This window comes from Camelus bactrianus, chromosome 9 (assembly GCF_048773025.1).
Source record: "Camelus bactrianus isolate YW-2024 breed Bactrian camel chromosome 9, ASM4877302v1, whole genome shotgun sequence".
Taxonomy (NCBI): domain Eukaryota; kingdom Metazoa; phylum Chordata; class Mammalia; order Artiodactyla; family Camelidae; genus Camelus; species Camelus bactrianus.
Window position 1 is genome coordinate 64,913,582 of NC_133547.1, and position 19,324 is coordinate 64,932,905.

Genomic DNA, 19,324 nt, shown 5'->3' on the forward strand with positions numbered 1-19,324 from the left:
AGTCTGTCTAAAGTCTGGTCAAGGAGAAAGTCTGTCAGTAAGTTTGTGTTAGTATTTGAAAATACTAACTAATAGTATTTGAAAATTCAGTGTGTATTTTTCACTCACAACTCATCTCCCTCAGACTAGCCACCTTTCAAGGATGCTGAGTAGCATCATGTAGGCATGTCTGCTGTATCGGACAATGCAGCCCTGGAAACTCCGATTCAGTGCATCTCGGGTAATTCCCGGGCGTCCCTATATATATATATATATATATTTTTTTTTTTTTTAACTCCTGAAGCAATACAGTTGTGCAGTCAGTTTGAGAACAAGGATGTAAGAGCTTGTTTGTTCTATGGTGCATCTTCTATTGTTTCTTTTATGAACTTCCGTAGCAAGGATGTCTTAGACATCATTGGCTTTCTGTCATGTTTAAAACCTTCCTAGACTATTCAATCACGTGTAAATTATATAAGAAAGATTTATTTTGAGGGAAGGACAGAGGTCATTTTAGGAAGCCAGCATCCTCTAAACTTTTTGAGCTCTTCTTGCTTGAGTTTCTTGTTGATATTTAAAATCAAGCATATGTTTCCAGAAAATAAAGTAAAACTGTGACTTTGAGAAAAAAGACAACTTAGAATAAATCTACTGTTAGAGATAAAAAACCAAACTCATAACTATATTTTACATATTTAAAATGTTCTTTTGGATAAATCCTCATATAAAGCTGATTCTCAACTCAGGCATGTGATGCACAATCCGTGAACTGCACTTCGAATATTATTGCTTTTTAGTCTTTCAAAGCTTCCCCTAATTATTCCAGGGTAAATTTGACTATGTAATGATGACCTCTGGAAAGCTGCCTTTTTGCCTTCAGACTGGAGTTGAATTTCCCAATCACCAGAACAAAGGCTGCCTTATAAAGGGGCTAGTCCTGGACTTAAAGAAAAAAAGAAAAAATCACAAGAAAATGTAACTGAACACAATAGCCATTAGTTTTCCACAGGGAGGATTTGTGTTTTGTGTTTGAGACAGTTCACATTGAATTGAAGGTCTTAGCACTCCTTTGAGGCCTCTCAGGCCCCTATGGTGACTCTTGAAAAGGCTTTCATTTCTTCAACATATATAAATTGCGAAGGGTGAAGTCCATGTGATTTAAAGCTAACATCTCCTTAAGAGCTCAGAGGAGACAAAGGTTTTACTAAATGAAATAGTAGAGGAAATTGAAGTTCCAGCATTTCAATATAGTATGATTGTGAAGATAGAAAATAATATTTAGTGAAATTTAAAGTTCCAGCTCAGAATGTATCACTCTTCATCTATATCTGTCCCTTTCATTTAATTTATCTGACATGTTTCGTTCCTCTCAAGGGAATTCTCAAACATGATCTATTGGATAAAGAATTATTAGTGAGATGGCCTTGGGGGTCACTTTTTAGAATATGTTAATCAGACTTAGATGGGAGTACATTTTAAAAGAGCACATAAAGGAAGTTGTGTCTAATACACATGCACCTTCACAAAGCTTTACATTGTCATATGACATAATATAATCATTTATAGTGATATACTTCATTTTATTGTTTTAAATTTCCGCTAAAATATTAGAATGACTTTTCTTTGTAAAGATTTAAGCTACAGGATTGATAGATAGATCCCAGCTGTGAATTACTGTCATTTGAAGACGCCATTCCATTTAACATTCAGTGGATAAATGGTTAAAATGGGGTTTCTTTAGGCTCAGTGAGATACGAATGCTGATGTATCACCTATACTTAGTTGTCACAAGTCTGAGTGGCCCTGTATCATTAACTGGAAATCCTAAGCTAGCGGCAATGTGTTAGAGTTACTGTGTTGTGTGTTGTGTGTTGTTGGTGAGTGATAGAAGCCCTTCATTTCCAGCAGAAGGAAAAAAAGAAAAGTAAAAGAAAAAAATAAAAGAAAGAAAGAAAAGGAAGATTTTCTGTAGATTTGCCCTCCTTATCTATCAAATGTACTGCAAATAAATGCAAACACTTCCATGAAATAGAGGGGAAAGTGCAGAATAGAATCTTCAGTGATGTTTGGAAAACTGTAAGTTTTATAAATATATCCTGTTGAACTCAGTGCTGTGATTTTTAACCCACATCTAATACATGCGGAGATGCTAACCTGGTTCCAGTATTACTGATTTACTTGTTCTTTTGTTGTTGGCAAGAAGTTCTTATCTTGTCGCAGAAAGAATTCAGAAACAAGACATGGAGGTCAAGAAAGCAAAGCAAGAATTTATTAAGGGATAGACAGTTTGCTCTCAAGGAAAGAGCGGGCAGACCCAGATAGATAGTTTGCCGAGTTTCCTTGGCAAGCTCTTTATATGAGTGTAAAAACAAATGGGCAGAATATTCATTGGCAGGGGGGGTTTGGGGTTGTCTTTCCTGACCTTCCAAAGTGTGGTGGAGGAATTTTTTTACCTTATTTAGTCTTGATTGGGAAGTTGGATGAGGTCATAATGATCAAAAGGTTACTTTCAGATGGTGGGGATTCCTGTCTTTTACCACCCTTCTGCCTCCAGGACACTTGTCAACCCAGAAGTTATGTATTTTTTAATCAGTCCAGAGGATCCTGTTTTTCTTGGTTTGTCCAAGGACCCCCGTTGTTCACAAGATGTATGATTTTCTGCCATTTGGCCCATGACCCCTTTCTTTGCTCACATCAAGTAGCTATCTGCCTGCTCTTAACACTTTCATTCTTTCAAGAAATATTTCACATATATGTAGGGGTGGAAAAATTTTCCTTCTACCCTTCTAGGTTCTTCGGCTGGTCTAATAATTAAATTGACATAAGACAGGTTAACAGAAGAAAAACAAACTTAATTTTGTAATGTATAGGAGCCCCATAGAAATATGGGACCTAAAGGCAGTCAGGCAACTGAGAACTGTCTGCCATTTAGAGCAGGAATGGGGTAGGGGCCTGAGGCTTCAAAAAGGAGGGTAGTTCACAATATGATGTAAAGAGCAGATGTTTGGTGGTTAGATGTTTGCTGTGCCATGTAGGCGAGTCTTTCAGATAAAAAGTTATCTCTGGCAGTCGCTCTCTTCTGGAACCTGGTCCTCTATCTAAATTATTGTAGGAGTTAAAGGAGAGATAAAGTTTTTTCTTATGTCTGCTGGATCTTGATTGCCTCCAACTCAAAACAATCCACATGTTGATGTGGCGTATTTGGTGGCGGGGGGTGGTGGGGTGGCACATATTTGTGTGTTCCGTTCCCCTTCCTATACCTATGAGTCAGTGTCGGGCCTGAGTTCAGGGGATTGAACCAAAAGCCCACCAGATTAAGCTCCTATCTTCCTAGAGCTTACAGCCTAGAGGAGAAAAAAACACAAATAAATATGCAATTACAAAGTACTAAATAAAAGGAAAGCATCTGGGGCTATAAGTATAGATGATATAAGGGCCTGCTTTACCCTGGGGAAATCAGGGAAGTCTTCTTGGAGACAGTGACATTTAAGATGAGCCCAGAAGGTAGAGTAGTAACTTTCAAACACCTACTTATCAGGTGGTGTTTTTCAAGGCCCAGAGTTTGAAGCTAAGACCTGAAAATCCACTGGAGGAACAGACATCTGTACAACCACAGTGTTGAAAATCCTCCCTAAAAATATTGTCATATCTGTGTCCCTCTGGAACCTAGTTCACATCGTGTCCCTTGTCCAAGTCATTTTATGGCTTAATATTATCTAATACTTTCTATATATTCACATAGAAGTCTCTTATTTATTTCCAGAGTCCTTGATAACTTGACTGGTTTGGACAACATCTGAAAGCTAGTATAGGAAATTAAATGGTGCATAGAAGCATATGTATTATTATTATTTTACTGAAACACACATTAGATTTTCCTAAGGAAAAAAAAAAAAAAAGAAAGGAAAACCTTTAGTAAAATGCTACTGCCTATCAGGGAGTTTTCCAAAGGACCTCTTAAAAATATTAAATAAACTGACATACTGAACTTGCAATCCCTGAGCCAAGTCTGCTAAATATTAGATATTAAAATCCATGTGTGAAAGATAGAACCAAGGGACTCATTTTTTTTTCAGCCTAAATGTGCTGTTCTAATAACATTGTCCATGAGATATGTCACTGCTACTGAGAAGGAAGACCCAGAGTTCTGTGAAAACTGAACACATGGTTTACAACATTTTAAAATAACATTCATTTGAAAAAAATACTGATAGTCTAAATGTTTACAAAAATAATCTTATGATTTCCATTAGTGGGTCATGAAATAGATATGAGAGAGCTGTATATTTTATTTTTTAAAAAAATTCATATAAAGTAGAATTTATTTTTAAAGTAATATATTCATTGATCTAGAATAGACTTTATTTTAGAGATCATCTCTTATATGACCTCTCCATTTTATACACAAGCACTTGACTCAGGTGGGTTTTTGGGCATGCCCCAGATTATTCCATAGGTTAGTAACAGAATCAGGAAGAGAGTCCTGGTCTCCTGACTGTCAGCCCGATGTTATTTCCAACCCGCAGCACCGGCTGCCTTCTCTTTACGACCTGGTCCGTGTTCCACAGGAGTGACAATTGAAGGAGGAGGGGTGAATTAATTGCTGAGCTACCTGTGCGTTTTCAACACTGCAAAATGAAGCAGCACTGACTCTCCCTAAGTGAAACACAGAACAGTATTCACATTACAGAAACAGAAAAATAAATAAAGATCTGGTAACTTCTTTAAGAAGCTACTAAAATACTCAAAAAGATTGACCGTAGTCTCTCCCCTTTAGTCTGTGGAAGTTGACAGGACACGCAGACAATTTAGATAAACATCAGTGTTCTAGAGTATTGCAGATCTGTATTGCAGAGCATTTTCACAGCAGGGGGTTCAGTATCGCTGGAATTTAACATATAATTGGATGAATTTGTTTAAAGTGCCGAAGGCAGGCCTATCTTGCATATCAAAGAAGAAAGGGAAAGAAAAGGAGCTCTGCCAAGACTGAGTTCAGGTAAATGGTAGATCCGAGCAAAACATCCCTAGTTTGCCCAGATCTTACGTGACTTTGTGGAATAAGCATTTGCTTTACTGACCACAGTGCCAAAGACCAAGTCTTTGTCTTTTTGTCTGCCTTTCTCTCCCTCCTTGTCCCTTGTCTCTCTCCCTGACTTAGATGTTGCTTATTTTTGGTTTTCACTTTTATATTTTGTATAGAGTCTTCATGCTGACACCCACCTCTCCTTCCACCTTCATCTATACAGGTACACATATAAGTGACTGACTTTGCCTTTTCCACAAAACCTCTGCCTTTCCTGCATCTACAGCTACTCCCAGGATCTGACTCATTTCTTTTTTTTCAGTTCTCACTCTCATAACTCAATCAGAAGGCAGTCTAAACCAGTGAAGAGTGTGTGTCCTAGAATTAGGTGATCTGCTTCTGAGCACCAACTGTAGCTACAGTGGTTGTTCCTGAGCAAGTGGTTTTAGTCATAAAAAGCTAGGTTTACTCACCAGTGAAATGCACATTCTGAATGGGGTTACGCCAGCATGAAAAATGACAGTAAATATCAGCTATTTTAAATTATTTTTAATCCTGGTGTAATCCCAGTCATTACCCGATTACTTACTCCTCTTTGCTTTTTGCATTATAGAACTCAGATCTAGCCAATCTTCACACAAATCTGCCCTTAGCTGAGACCTGAAAATAAAGTATCATCTTTGTATCTTAGGTTTATGGAAAATCTTTGAATAATGTTGTCTGGAAAAAAAAAAAGAATGACTATAATACAGACTTCCTCAGGTTGTCAGCATTTCTTCAGGTTGCAGTGCCATTAATGGGGACACTCAGACAACCACTCTAAGTCAGAAGTCGTGACCTCAGATGGTCACATTATATGTAAAGGGAAAGGAGGCATATGAAATTCTTTATAAGGAGGTGTTTTTTCTTACACTCAAGAAAAGGCACTCCCCTCTCTGCAGTTAATTTATGGAATTAATAGTTGAAATAAAGCCTCTGAACTCAAATTGAGCTATAGGATGTGTGGTATAAAGTATAAAGGCCAATTATAAAGCTTTTAAATCAAATTAGCTGTATATGTGAAGCATTTGTTTTGCTTTTTTGTGGTCTTTTAAATTTTGTTTTGTTTTGTTTGCTAGCAATGGAAACCATAGTTGAGTCAAGAAAAAAGAAAAAGAAACTAAGGGAAAGAAAAGACAAGCATAGAAAAAAGAAAAATAAAATAAATTTGACATAAGTTTATGGAAAAGTTCAAAAAGTCAAAGAAAAGCTGAAGAATCACAGCTGGGAAAGGACAGGAGCCAGGAGTCAGGACATCTTGGGGGTTTACTGTAAGGACATCAGGGGTAGTCTTACTATGGGCCACCTGTGATGAAGCAGCTTCAACACATGTGTTGCTTTTTCTGCTCGAGACTCACATATCCTGGAGGATGAATCAGATTTTCCAGTCATGCGTCATATGCACAAGTTTAACCAACGAAGATCTAGACATTTGGCTCGCCTTTCCAACCAGGACCTTAAGTAAATTGGGAAGAGAGGCAATTCTCCAAGGCAGAATAGAGCATCTGACACTAGAAGACAAATGTATCCTAGACTAGCCAACTCAACAAATCAGCACAGTGGTTTTCACATGGGGGTCTGAACATTCTGGGAAGTTTTATCAGTTTCAGTAATTTTACTGGAGTAGCCAGTGAAATATGACACTGGCAAGGAAATCTACAAAATGACTGTTTCAGCGTGGGAGCTTGTAAATCCCATCACGCAATGACACTGTAGCTAATCTGTGCATATCACCATGTTATCTTCAAAATCCATATGCTAATTTAGGTTGTAGTATTAACATCCAATGAGTAAGAAATATATCCAAAATTTCGTGAATGCTTATGATGATGAGCTGCAAGAAACCACCCCCCTTGGCATGTCACAGCAATTGTTCAGAGGTCTGTATTAGCTGACCGACCCACCGCCCTGGCCCTAGTCTTACTTGCATTCTCTTTCCTTCAGGTTTAGATAACGTTTTCCTTCTTGGCTGATTTAAGCAGCTTGCACAGCACGATTCAATTATTGCACTGACTCAACACTGAGACACTTACAATATTGGGACTAAAATCACAACATTAATCTTCAGTTTAACATACTTAATCATGAGTCATAAAATGACCCCGTATTTCATTTTTATATGACTTATCAAGGTATATGGAGTTCAGTTACACGTCATCTTCCTTATGAGTTTTGTTTGGGGATTTTATTTATATAGACTTATTTTCCTTTTCTTCTCCAGAATATAGTTGCTAGAGATCACAATGTGTACACAATTGAGGGGAAGATTCTGGTATTTAACATATTCTGTTATAATGCCATAACTCACTGGGTAGAATAGTAGGAACACACAAATGATTATTTGGGGACCTAGTCAGACTGTGGATAGAACAGTGACTTTTCCTTCTGCAAAGACACATACATGCACACACACACACACACACACACACACACACATATCAGTCAATGAAATGGAGCAGACAGAACTCTCAGTTTATATTTTCAGACACTCAAACTAATTCTTATATTTTAGTCATGCAAATTTAAACTTTATGACTGAAATTTTTTTTTCCCTGTGTGTAAGTTCAATATAATTAAAACTTCCCTAACTACGTTAAAGTAAAAGGTGAGGACTCAGTGACCTCACTCACAACAAAAGAAACATATACACTGTAAAGTTCTAGATATGTTATTAGTTTTAGTACTAATGGGCTTTTGGCATTTTGTAAATAAATTTCTCTAGCCAAAGGGTATAGGACTTGAATACACTGTTAAGGTTTCAAACACAAAAATTTCATAGGGGAATGATTTTTCCAAAAGTGCACTGTATCATTCCTTTCTCCAATTTAACTCCTACTCAATCCTCAAGGTTCAGCTAAAATCCAACTTACTGTATGAAATCTTCTCTACCCCCTTCATCTTAAACTGATGACAATTTTATGACAGTGCAGCTACAGGCAGGGATCATCTGTGATTTCAACAATTTTCAACATGTAGAGAGAGAGCATGGAGAAATTCAAGACCAGAAAGAATGGAAATCTGAAAAAATAGCCTTGTTTGAGAGACTAGACTAACCTGTCAGTCAGGAAAGGAGTGCCCACAATTTAAATCCTAGTGGAATATTGTTCAGGGAAATGATGGTGCTGAGAATACTGCATGAGCATTTCCTAGCAATAGCCAGATTATCAGGATTTGTCAGAACAGTGCTCATAATTCCAAAAGACATGCCCTTATGGAAGGGAAGTGAATCGATTGACAGAATCATGGATGCTAAATTAAGATTTAGCTAGATTCAAATCTATTTACTCTTCTTGTGAAGTTGTGATGGCTTAACTTCTCTTAGCATTATTAACTTTATTTGTAAAATGGGGATAAAGTCTACTTAAATATGACTTATAATTAAATGGAACAATGCATGAGTGTATAACATACATACAAAAATAGAATTATAATAATACTGATTCCATCTATTCTGTGTACACTACAGAGATAGAGTACTGGCTGGCAGCAAAGGGTGCAACTCTAGGTACGGAGGACAAAAATGCAAGGTGCAAGTGAAAAAACAGAGCCCCAGACTAAGTGACGTGTTACAAGGGGTTGTTATTAAATTCTTATTTTACTCAACTTTGCAAATATTTAGGTCTTGTCTACTCATGACTGTAAACTTAGGCACCCTCCCTAAAACCATCTTTCCCAGTTATCAGCCTCCTTTGGTTTTTGACTGTTTTTGCTTTTGTTTTTGTGTTTTATGAGTTGCTGCTTGTATAGCAAATGTCTTTGGCACCTACCTGCAGTTTACCAAACATTGTGCTAAGTGTTATTGAAAATTCAAAAGAAGAAATATACTCTACTCTCAGACAACTTTTATTCTTGCAGACAAGAATGATGCACATCAACTAACAGAAAAGAGTATCAAAACACAAATGAGAAATGTATTATTTAACCTGAGGGTTAATGAATTTTTAATGAATTTAATGAATTTCTAATATAAGCTAGGTAGTATCAAAATAAGCAAATATTCATGCTGTAGATGGTATTGTAAATTGGTTGAGCTCTTGAAATAGTGACTCAGGATAAATAATGCTCAATGATTAACTGTTATTTGAATAAATTAATATATGCATAAATTATTTTGGAAAGCATTGGGAAGTTTCATATCAAGAAAAGCTCAAACATTATTTATAGATTTTGGTTAGTGATGAGAAAAAAGTATACACACAAATGCACACACACACACACATATATAAAACATTCTTATTTATCATATGAAATGTATTAAAGTTATATGTCCATTAATGGCTATATTATATATTCACTGATCAAATCATTATTAAAATGTTAGCATGGGAATTATATGTTTGAAGCAGTTGGGAATACTAGATGTAAAATTTACATCTCTTATATTTTCCTTGGATTTGATACTCTGTTTCTGCTTTTATTTGAATTTTATCCTGATGCATATTTTTATGTAATAGCCAGAAATTCTTTATGAAATGGAGAGACATAAATACAGACAAAGAATTAAAATACAGAGTCACTTTCTATAGAAGCTGTTTATATATTTAGCTTTTCATTTATTATAACTATTTCTCTCTATTTTCTCTTGGAGCATATAAATTATATATATTTTATATTAATGATTATGCAGATAATATTCTTATCAGCTTTGTGCTAGTTGATAAAGGGGCAGGCTGTATCTTACATGTGATATAATTAAAAATCAGAGAGAAATTAAGTATCTCTCTCAAGGTTCCCAGCAGAACTCAACCCTTTGTCTGCAACCAAACTCTCATTAAACTGCAGTTTCATGCAAAGATACAAAAGTGTAGATTTTGTTTGTAGCAGAAAACGTGGGTTTTGTGCAGGATAAATTTTTCAATTCATGAGGGGAACAATGAATTCATTAATTGATTTGCATTCTAAAGCATTCAGTATTTTCTTCTGAAAGATGCCTTACACAGTGTTGATATAGGAGGTTCAAGTGTTTATTAATAATGATGAAATGAATAATCCCTTACATTAGTACAGTGCTTTACAGATTACAAGGAACTCTAACATCTTTGATTTCATTTAATTCTTTCAAACACCTTGTAAAGGAGGCAGGATGAATTTAATTATCCTTATTTTATCTGGAAGCAAATTGAAATTCACTGTGGGTGAGCTAATGCTGAAAATTTCACCAAAACTGAAGGGGTTGATGCTTAATTTTGGACTCTGCATTCCAGAACAGTAACCTTTTTTCATTTTCTACTACAAGAATATTTCTCAATCTATAAATCTTTATCAAAGGAAAAACAAATTATGGCCTACCATTATTTTCATATGATTAAAATATGCATGCACATAAACTGATTATAAACTCCTTAAATTTTTATGTAAAATTACAAAATCAAAAATCACATATAAAATGTTAAAACAATAAAGAGACCCACATGTGTCCAATAAAGTTTAAAAAAAAAATTATCATTTGCAGAAACTAAATTATTGCTCAGCATGTCCAAATATCACCAACTGCTAAGATCAAGGTTCTTTTGAATTTGCATAGCATAAATTACTGTGTGTGACACGTCAAGACTTAGTGCTTCTTGAAATTTTCTCTGTTGAAATTCTGAAGAAAGTTCGTTTGGTTCAGCTCTCTGTACTATGGTTCCAGCCTTACTTGGCATAACTGCATCACTAATGCATTAAGTTGACTTCTGTTCTTTGTGCATTAGCCAAACAGTACTGTTAGTTTGAATGTGATCATAAATCCAAATGCAAATATAGGCACTGAACTCCAGAGACAGCCCTCAGTTACAGTGTTCATTCACAGGACTCAGGGTTTGTTTATAGAGTTCATCTGATTACAATCGAAGTGAGTAAAACAAATAAAGACAACTTACAGCAAACCTGTTTGCCTTGGAGAACATTAGCAGACAGCTTCAGAGATTAATGAATATTTTTAGGTATGTTTTACTCTAATGTATAACATTTCCTTAGTGTGGAAAAACATTCAGTAAGTACTTTCTTCTATCAAGCATCATAATATGTGCCTAAGTTCTCAAAACACCTCAGTAAAAGAGGTATTATCTGAACTTTAGTAGTAGATGGAATGAAGTTGGGTGACAGTAACGTGCTCAAGACTGCAATAAAAAAGCAAATGCTGGAATTGGGATGGTGAACAAAATCTATTTGTACGCTGACGTAGGGTTTCACAGCAAGACTCCCCCAAATATATGACTTTTGCAAGAGGATTATTTCAGCTAATGGCAACAGCAACCCTGTATGCTCAAGAGAAACTACTGCCCCTTCCTCAGCTATCTAAAAGACTTTAGATTGAGGATTTGTCCAGAACAGTTATTACCAGAGATACATTTTATCTCATCTACCTAGCAGGTCAAACGTGTAATTACCAAATATCTGCTCTTCTTATCATTTTGTGAATGACGTCCCTGTCCTTGGCAGTCCCAGGCCCCTGGCCCACTCCTTAGCTCCGAATGTTGTACAGACCTCATTTTACCTTTCTGTCTCTGAACCTTATGGGTATATGGGGTCTCTGACCCTTTCATGGGTAGAGTACATATGAAATTGAATTTTATTTTCTCTTGTTGATTTGTCTCACATCAATTTAATTCTTGCACCAGCCAGAAGAACCTAGAAGGGTAGGGGGAAGTTTTCTTCCCCAACAGTGACTCTCTTTCACACATGCTGGTCTTGTTCAGGGAATAATCTGTTCACTTACTAAGAACAATCCTAATTTTAGCCAACATCTGACAAAACATTCTGATCATATGGGGGGAAAATGCAGAGAAGAAATATTGATTCCTTGCTAGTGTAGCACTACTTGGTAAATTATAGAGTTATGTAGACCTCAAGGCAAATAGAGTATGAGACATGGGCTTCAAATAAAGTCAAGATTAGTATTTGTGAATGTTTGGGGACTATTTTCTTTGAAACACTTAAATAAGATGTCTTAGTTTTGCTTGCTGAAATGTTTGTTTCTATATTGAAGGAGAAGGCAGTATCCAGCAAATGTTGAAAAAGTGTGCCTTGTAGGTTTGTCAGAAATCTGTAGGTGTTAACAACATAAAACTTCTAAATTCAATGTAATAAATATGCCAATACATTTACACACTTAGATAGATGGAGAGATCAATAAATATTTCTTTATCCCTTTTCCAACAATCAAGTGTCCTGGCCTTATTTATCTTGCTTATGGATAACTTTTTATAAGCCCAAGCTGTTATCATCTTTCATACACATTTCAGCCTTTTCCCTCCAAACTGCGGCAAGAGGGCAATTTGGAGGGTCTCTTTTTCCCCTCAAATTGTATTGCAAATGCATTTACTCTAAGACTGTCTTCCTGTTTACTCAGTTTTCCAGGTCCCAACTTCAGCTTCTCCTTTGCTAATTATTTCCAAGTAAATGGTGTATCATTTTCTCTTAATGATATCAAAGATCTTTCGATATAAGTGGACATTTGGGGTTAATGTAGCTTACATGTTGGGAAGTGATGATTTTATAGATAGAAGGACATTGAACTGTTGGGTCACAGATTTGAAATACCATTAGTAATAATTTGTTAATGTATGTATTTTTGCAGTTGATTGTGAAATTAATAAAGCCAGGTACTATGCCTATGGTGTTCAAAGCATAGTGTTTGAAACATACTTGTGTTCTGTAAATTTTATTTTGATAGGAAAAAATGGCTGTTTTTTATTCATTTGTTCAAGCAATTCATCAGTATGTCATTTCTGTTTTTAAGATCTTTCAATTGATAATTCAGTCTGAACTTCAGTATTTCACTTTGAAACACCACAGGGAAGTTTATTCTATTTTTGGATAACTATGGCAATAAGAGTATTATTTTTTATTAAGCCAAACCTGGCATGTAGCTTATGCTGATTAATAGTATTTCTAACATTGAGTAATACATTCAACATCATATCATGTTGGAACTTTATTCTGTATAATGACCTTAGAAATACCTAAGGTGAGGAAATTTTATTACCTTCTGTCTCTTTTCCAGGGTGAAGATTCATGGGTTTCTGATTTTTGCTTCATTTACAGTTGTTACCATTTTAATATGAATATGCTTTCACTTAGTTATATTTCTCTTAAAAAGTAATTCACAGAAGTAGCCTCTGCCTACCAGCTAAAATCTCTTTGGTTGTCACAAAGAAGAATGGAGCCCCCTGTCTAGCCTTGTGGGAATTATATTATTTTTGTAAATTCAGTATTTGCTCTACCTTTTATTCTTTTCTGTAACAACAGTAAGATCTCTCTCCCTATAGTGCAATAACTATCTCCCTCAGCCAGATGCACATACCTGTTTTTTTAATATGTAATTCTTAATATATAATTTAAAAATAATATAGGTACTAACATTTATCCCTTTTGCCTTTTTATCTCATCATCTCCTTTATTATATATTACCCTGGCGATATAGCAAATGAAAAGTAGATATTTCTGTCTTTACGTCTTGATTTGTGTAGTCCATCTTCAGGTATGAGTTCTTGAATTCTAATATTTGTTTTCATTAGTTAAATTTTGTATACTGTCTAAATCTGACTATGCCTAAAGCATGAAAATTATTTGAGTGATTGAAATTATAGTATTATCTTACATACTTTATTCAAATGGCAGGTTTATTTCTTTCAAGTTATACATGGATGTCAGATACTTTATATCTACAGGCCTCAGAATATAAAAGTGGCACCAGAAAATATTATACCATTAGACAGTATCCAAATTACATTGAACCCCAAATGGATAATCTTCATATTAAATGTCTAATTATGGGGCCTAGAGTATAATGAGAAAGGATTTAAGTTATTGGCAGCTACTTCCTTCAGTATTCACTGAGTCACAAAGAAGAAAAACAGACATAACAGAGAAAATTAATGATGAGCCAACATTACATTGATATATTGATGCCTGTATTAGATCTGTATCTATCTTTATCACATATTCAAAAAGCATGAGAGTTAGAGTGAAGGCTAGAGAGAAAGAAATTAAAATTTTGTCTTATGACTTTTTTTTTTCTCTTACAGTTTAACCTGTTGTAAAGTAGAAACATTATAGCCTTGGAATTAGAGAAAGCCTAGTGTTAATTTTGTCTTTGGGTGGCATACTTCCATGGCCTTACTTAAATATTTTTATGAGATTCTATTTGTCCTTAATTAAATTGAAAAGCAGGGCATTAGAGACTAATGCTATCAGAAGTATATATATATATTACCCTTGATACAGTGTCTGAGACATTATAAATACTTTCTCCCTTCATCTGGTGCTGCTCTGTCTTTTTCCACATCAGACAGTGACAGTGACAGTCTTCTCTGGGTATTCATCTCCTGTGTCCTTTCCTGAACAAAACTGGATACAAGTGAAGCAAATGATAATCAAATCATAGAATATATTTAACCTTAAAATAAGTTTAGCTTCCAAATCCAAGAAACAGTCACCCTACTATGAATCAATGGAAATGGTCATACCCATGATCTCAGATGTCCCTTGGATATTTTCTTGAGATTATCCCTGCTTTCCAGCTGTCCCCTCCTGTCTTCAACATCAAGTAGAACTGGCTCACTAAATGTGGCTCTTACCTCTGTCAATTCTTTAAAGCCTGATTAGTATAAAAATTGAAGCCACTAATGCATCCTCAATCTAGGCTTACAAATCTTGCTCACCATGGGCAGACTTCCACATCATCATTTATCATTGTTTGCAGTGTTTCATAATAGCTATCCAGTGTTATCATATTGTAGTCTCTGTCATATCAGATTTAATCATAAGTGAGACATTTGAGCTCATTAGCCTTGGGTCAAATCTTGACTCAATCTCTGGATCCACTTAGCACTCTGCAGATACAAGAGGCTTTTATAGGGGAGAAGACTTTGCCACCTTAAAATGTGTCTCTTTAGAATATTATTTTAAGATGGTTATTTTCTAAGAAATAGCAGACATGGGGAAAACTCTGTAAACACAGGTAGGAATTGCCCTTTCATAAGAAACACTTACATTTTTAAGGGAACTCTCCATTTGTAAGACTGTCTCCCTGTCTGTATCTGGAAGAGGAGGATGACCAATCTCTAGAAACTCATCAGTGGGGAGGGCAGTGCCTCTACTCTGCATCACAATCACACTTGTTTACTCTGATTTTCCTGGCCACCTCCCATAACTGACTCTTCCCATTATCAACATCCTCTTTTGTCTTTGGCTGATGATAGCGTTTAAGGTGAGGGCTTTGACCTTTTCAGCGAGTTATTCAGTTTTTCTGGGTCTCTCCCTTGTTTGTATACATGTTATTAAACTTTGTCTGATTTTCTCCTGTTAATCTGTCTCATGCCAATTTCATTCTTAGACCAGCCAGAGGAATCTAGAGAGGTAGAGAACAATTTCTTCCTTCCCAACATTTTCAGTGAGTGATAGCTATTACTATTAGTATTGGTAATCATTTTTTCTAAATTCCTATTATATCTAAAGTTAGATTTAATGATAATGCGGGAAAGGAAAAATAATTTTCCCTCTATTATTCTAGATTCTCAGCTGAGACCCTATAATAAAAAGACAGATTAATAGAAGAAAAACAAACAGAAGTGTAACAACGTTTACTTCCTGGATATATGGGAGATACCTAGGAAAACTGAGTAGCTGTTTGAAATGGCCCAAATCAATACCATTGCCACTCAAAGACAAAAGAGGTTGGGGTTGGGAAGACAGTTATGGGAGGTTTTCAGGCAAAACACAGTAAGGGAGGGTATGGCTGTTATGCAGATTTGTCTTTGAATTCTTCATTGATAAGTTCCTAAAGATTTAGTCATCTTTCTTTTCCTGGTACAGAGAGAGAGACACACCTACAAATGGACGTTTCTCCTATAATGTAAATGTCTCTCACAAAAAGGTGACTTCTACTTGGTTTTCAAACTTCTCCTGTGTCTGCTCTTTCTTAAAAATAATCAACCTAAAATAATCTTGATGCCAAAGAGGCATATTGGGGATGACAAATTCTGCTCCTCTTTAATGCTTTACCTTTACAATCTTTCCAAAATTATTTTAGTCTATATCCCAGGTGCTGAGTAGAACCTGAGAAAATAATGAAAAACAAGTCCCTGCATTCTTGACAGTTTACATTCTAAGTAATACGTATACGAGTCAGTATAAAAATCACTTAAGACAAGTATGGTGCAGTGAAAGTATGTTGTTCGAGGAGACTATATACAAGAATCAGGCATAAAATGAGGATTTGGGGAAGACTGGTTTAAGAAAGCAGTATTTTATTGGGTGTCCGAAAGATGAGGAGGAGTTAAATAGGCAAAGGTGGGATGGAGAGTACCAGTATATTGGAGAAAGGTGTTAGATAACGCTTCTGAGGCAGCTGAGAGATGTTAGGCATGTTATCAGAACTAAAAGATATGGATGAGTGGGTTGGTGAAACTGAAATGCCAGGAGTACTGAGGGATAATGAAAGGATTAATAGCCCATGATAAGAACTTGATCTAAAGAGCAGAGGAAAGACAGTGAATGGTTCTGTGCATGGGAGTGGAATACTGGGATTTGAATTTTAAGTAGATAATCGATAGGGAAGGTAGACTGTGGTGGGGGAATAGAAATGTAGGGAGGTGAGTTAGATGGATAATGCAGATATCCAGGAAAGAATCTTATGTTGGACTAAAATGGGGACAGGAGAAATGGAAAAAGTAAATACAAATTTAGATCAAGTATATTTTAGAGAACTAAAAAAAGACCCCTTTGGGGTAATAATTATACCTGTAAGCCCCAAAGAGCTGATACTATGTGTAAATTTACCAATCTGGTGATTACTACAAATAATATTTGGATTTTTTTTTTTCTGAATTGGCCCCTAGACCTTGAAAACCCCTGTAGCCCTTGAAAACCCCTAGAAACTTTGAAAATCATTTAGAGTCTGCAGGATCGTAAACATAAAATTTTGTGGCCTGAATCACATAAATAAGTTAGTGCTGTCTCTAGTTGGTGAGTCAGGCGTGCCACATGTCAGGTTCTGTCAACAGCAAGAAAGACTGTCACTTCCTCCCTCACTGCTCAAACAAGCTTAATTTAAATGGAATTTTAAAAGCACAAAGATAAGTTACCTTGACTGCAAACTATAATTGAATTGTTCCTATAATTGATTAAGACAATGGAAAACAAAACAGAAATGACTGCAGAATTTAATAAGCATTTCTGGATAAAGTGGAAGAAGTTTATTTTTCACCCCTTCCCAATTGATAATATATTACAACCTCTTCCCAAAACAATCATAACTGCTGACATATAACAATTGTTTGCTCTATACCAGCTGCTGGAGTCATGTCCTTACACACGTTATGTTAATTTAATGCTCACACCAATCCAGTCAAGTAATGTTTCAAACCTGCTTTTTATTTTCAGATTAAAGAGAAAGAAGTTAAGTGATTTGCCTAGGGTCAAAAAGTTTGTTAGAGATAAAGCCAGTATTTATAAGGGCTAACCCTAAAGTCCCTGTTTTCACATTTGTGTAATACTGTTTTCTACTATGTGGCTCAGGAGTTTTTGGTAACTGTCCACGTGGAAGTGAGCAGTTTTGATGAGGGGGCATGAACTATATATTTGTGGCATTCATTCATTCAATAGGAACTCTTATTACTCTTATGTTATTTTCTGGAAATTTAGTAGCGAGTATGGCAGACATAAAGTCTGTCATCCTACAACTTTCCAACAAGTAGGAAAGATAGAAAATTGAAGGATTTGATAATAGAATATAATAAAAGGTGATCAAGATGAAAGGACAAAGTGCCCTAGAAATTTATAGCAGACCAAATATCCTAGTTCTTTGGGGAGAAATAAACAAGTAAAATTTTTAGACACTAAAAGGATAACCAAGCAAGAGTCAAACAAAGATGAGGCAGGCAAAAAGGAGAGCATTTGCAAAGGCTTTCAGCTGAGAGGAAACAGGTCATGTTTTAGATAACAGATGAGTTCCCTGTGGCTGGATAGCCAAGGGGAGAGAAAAACATAACATTACTTGATCAGTAAACTAATTTAATACCAGGGAAGACAATGTAAGTCACATTAAGAAGATTAGACTTTATCCTCAGCATCACAGAAAGCCATTGAAGAGGGAATCATATGATTAGAAACTTAAGGCTCAGACTGGGGATAGACAGCATGCCCAGTGGATGGGGTTAAGGCAGCACAGAAACGAGAGTGAGCTAGCTAATCAGATACATGATTGTAGAAGGATGGAGTTGACAAAAGTATAGTGATCTGAACCAAGAGAGTAATTAGGCTGGAGAGAACGAGCATTTGAAAGATATTTAGCAGGAGATATAGTGGAGTATATATGGGCTGAGGGAAAGAGCCCGAGATCTCTGCACTGGGTAAATCATTGCATGGTAGAGCTGTGCCCTAGGACAAAACATGACAAAGATGGAAGAAATCATTACTAATTGATTTTTGGATGAGTTAAATTTAAAGTAATAACACTATGCTCAATGGGCATATAATCTCTGATGAGCATTGGAGAAATAAGTCTGGAGGGGATGTGCCTGTTTTCTATCAGAAATGGGAGACACTGATAAAACAGGTTACAAGTCAAGATTAAGACAAGCACTATGGGAGTTTACCAGATGTCTTAGAACCAGAAAGAATTATGGTTCTGGTTTCCTATAGAGAAAACCGATGTCAAGAATATTAGCCTTTTGGAGAAAGTATAGAGTGGCCTTAGTTACTAAGAGGAATGATACAAAATCGGAAGGGAAATAATAGCATATTTGGCAGAAATCTAATTCTATGGATTGATCCAACATGTGGAGAGGAAAAGGAGAATCATACTGTGGGGATTACAGGGTTAACTTTGGGCAACCCACAATGATTTGACCAAGACGGATGCTTGGCGAACAGTTTGGTAGGGATCTGAGCAATTGCTTATTTGTTCACTACATGTCAAATGTGAGGAAGAAATATACTATTCTTTGGATAGGGAGTTTATTAATCCTTTGAATATGAGTATTAGTAAACATACTAATCCTATCAGTATGATATATAATTCTAGAAATTACTAAATGGCTCAGGTATCAGATTGAGAGCTTAGAGGAATTTTAGATTGGAGAAGGCTGGTTATGGCATAGGGGAAGTCTTTATCCAGGAACTTGCCTTTATGGGTTATTGTGTGCTAGTAACTTCGATTGTCTTGTGAAATACTAACAAATGAGAAAATAGATGCCCTAAGATGTCAAGTAACTTGGTCTAAATGATACTGCTCTCAGAACTAGTGGTGGGCTTAGGTGGAGTAAAAGGCTGGCAATAGTTGTAGCCTACCTTTCA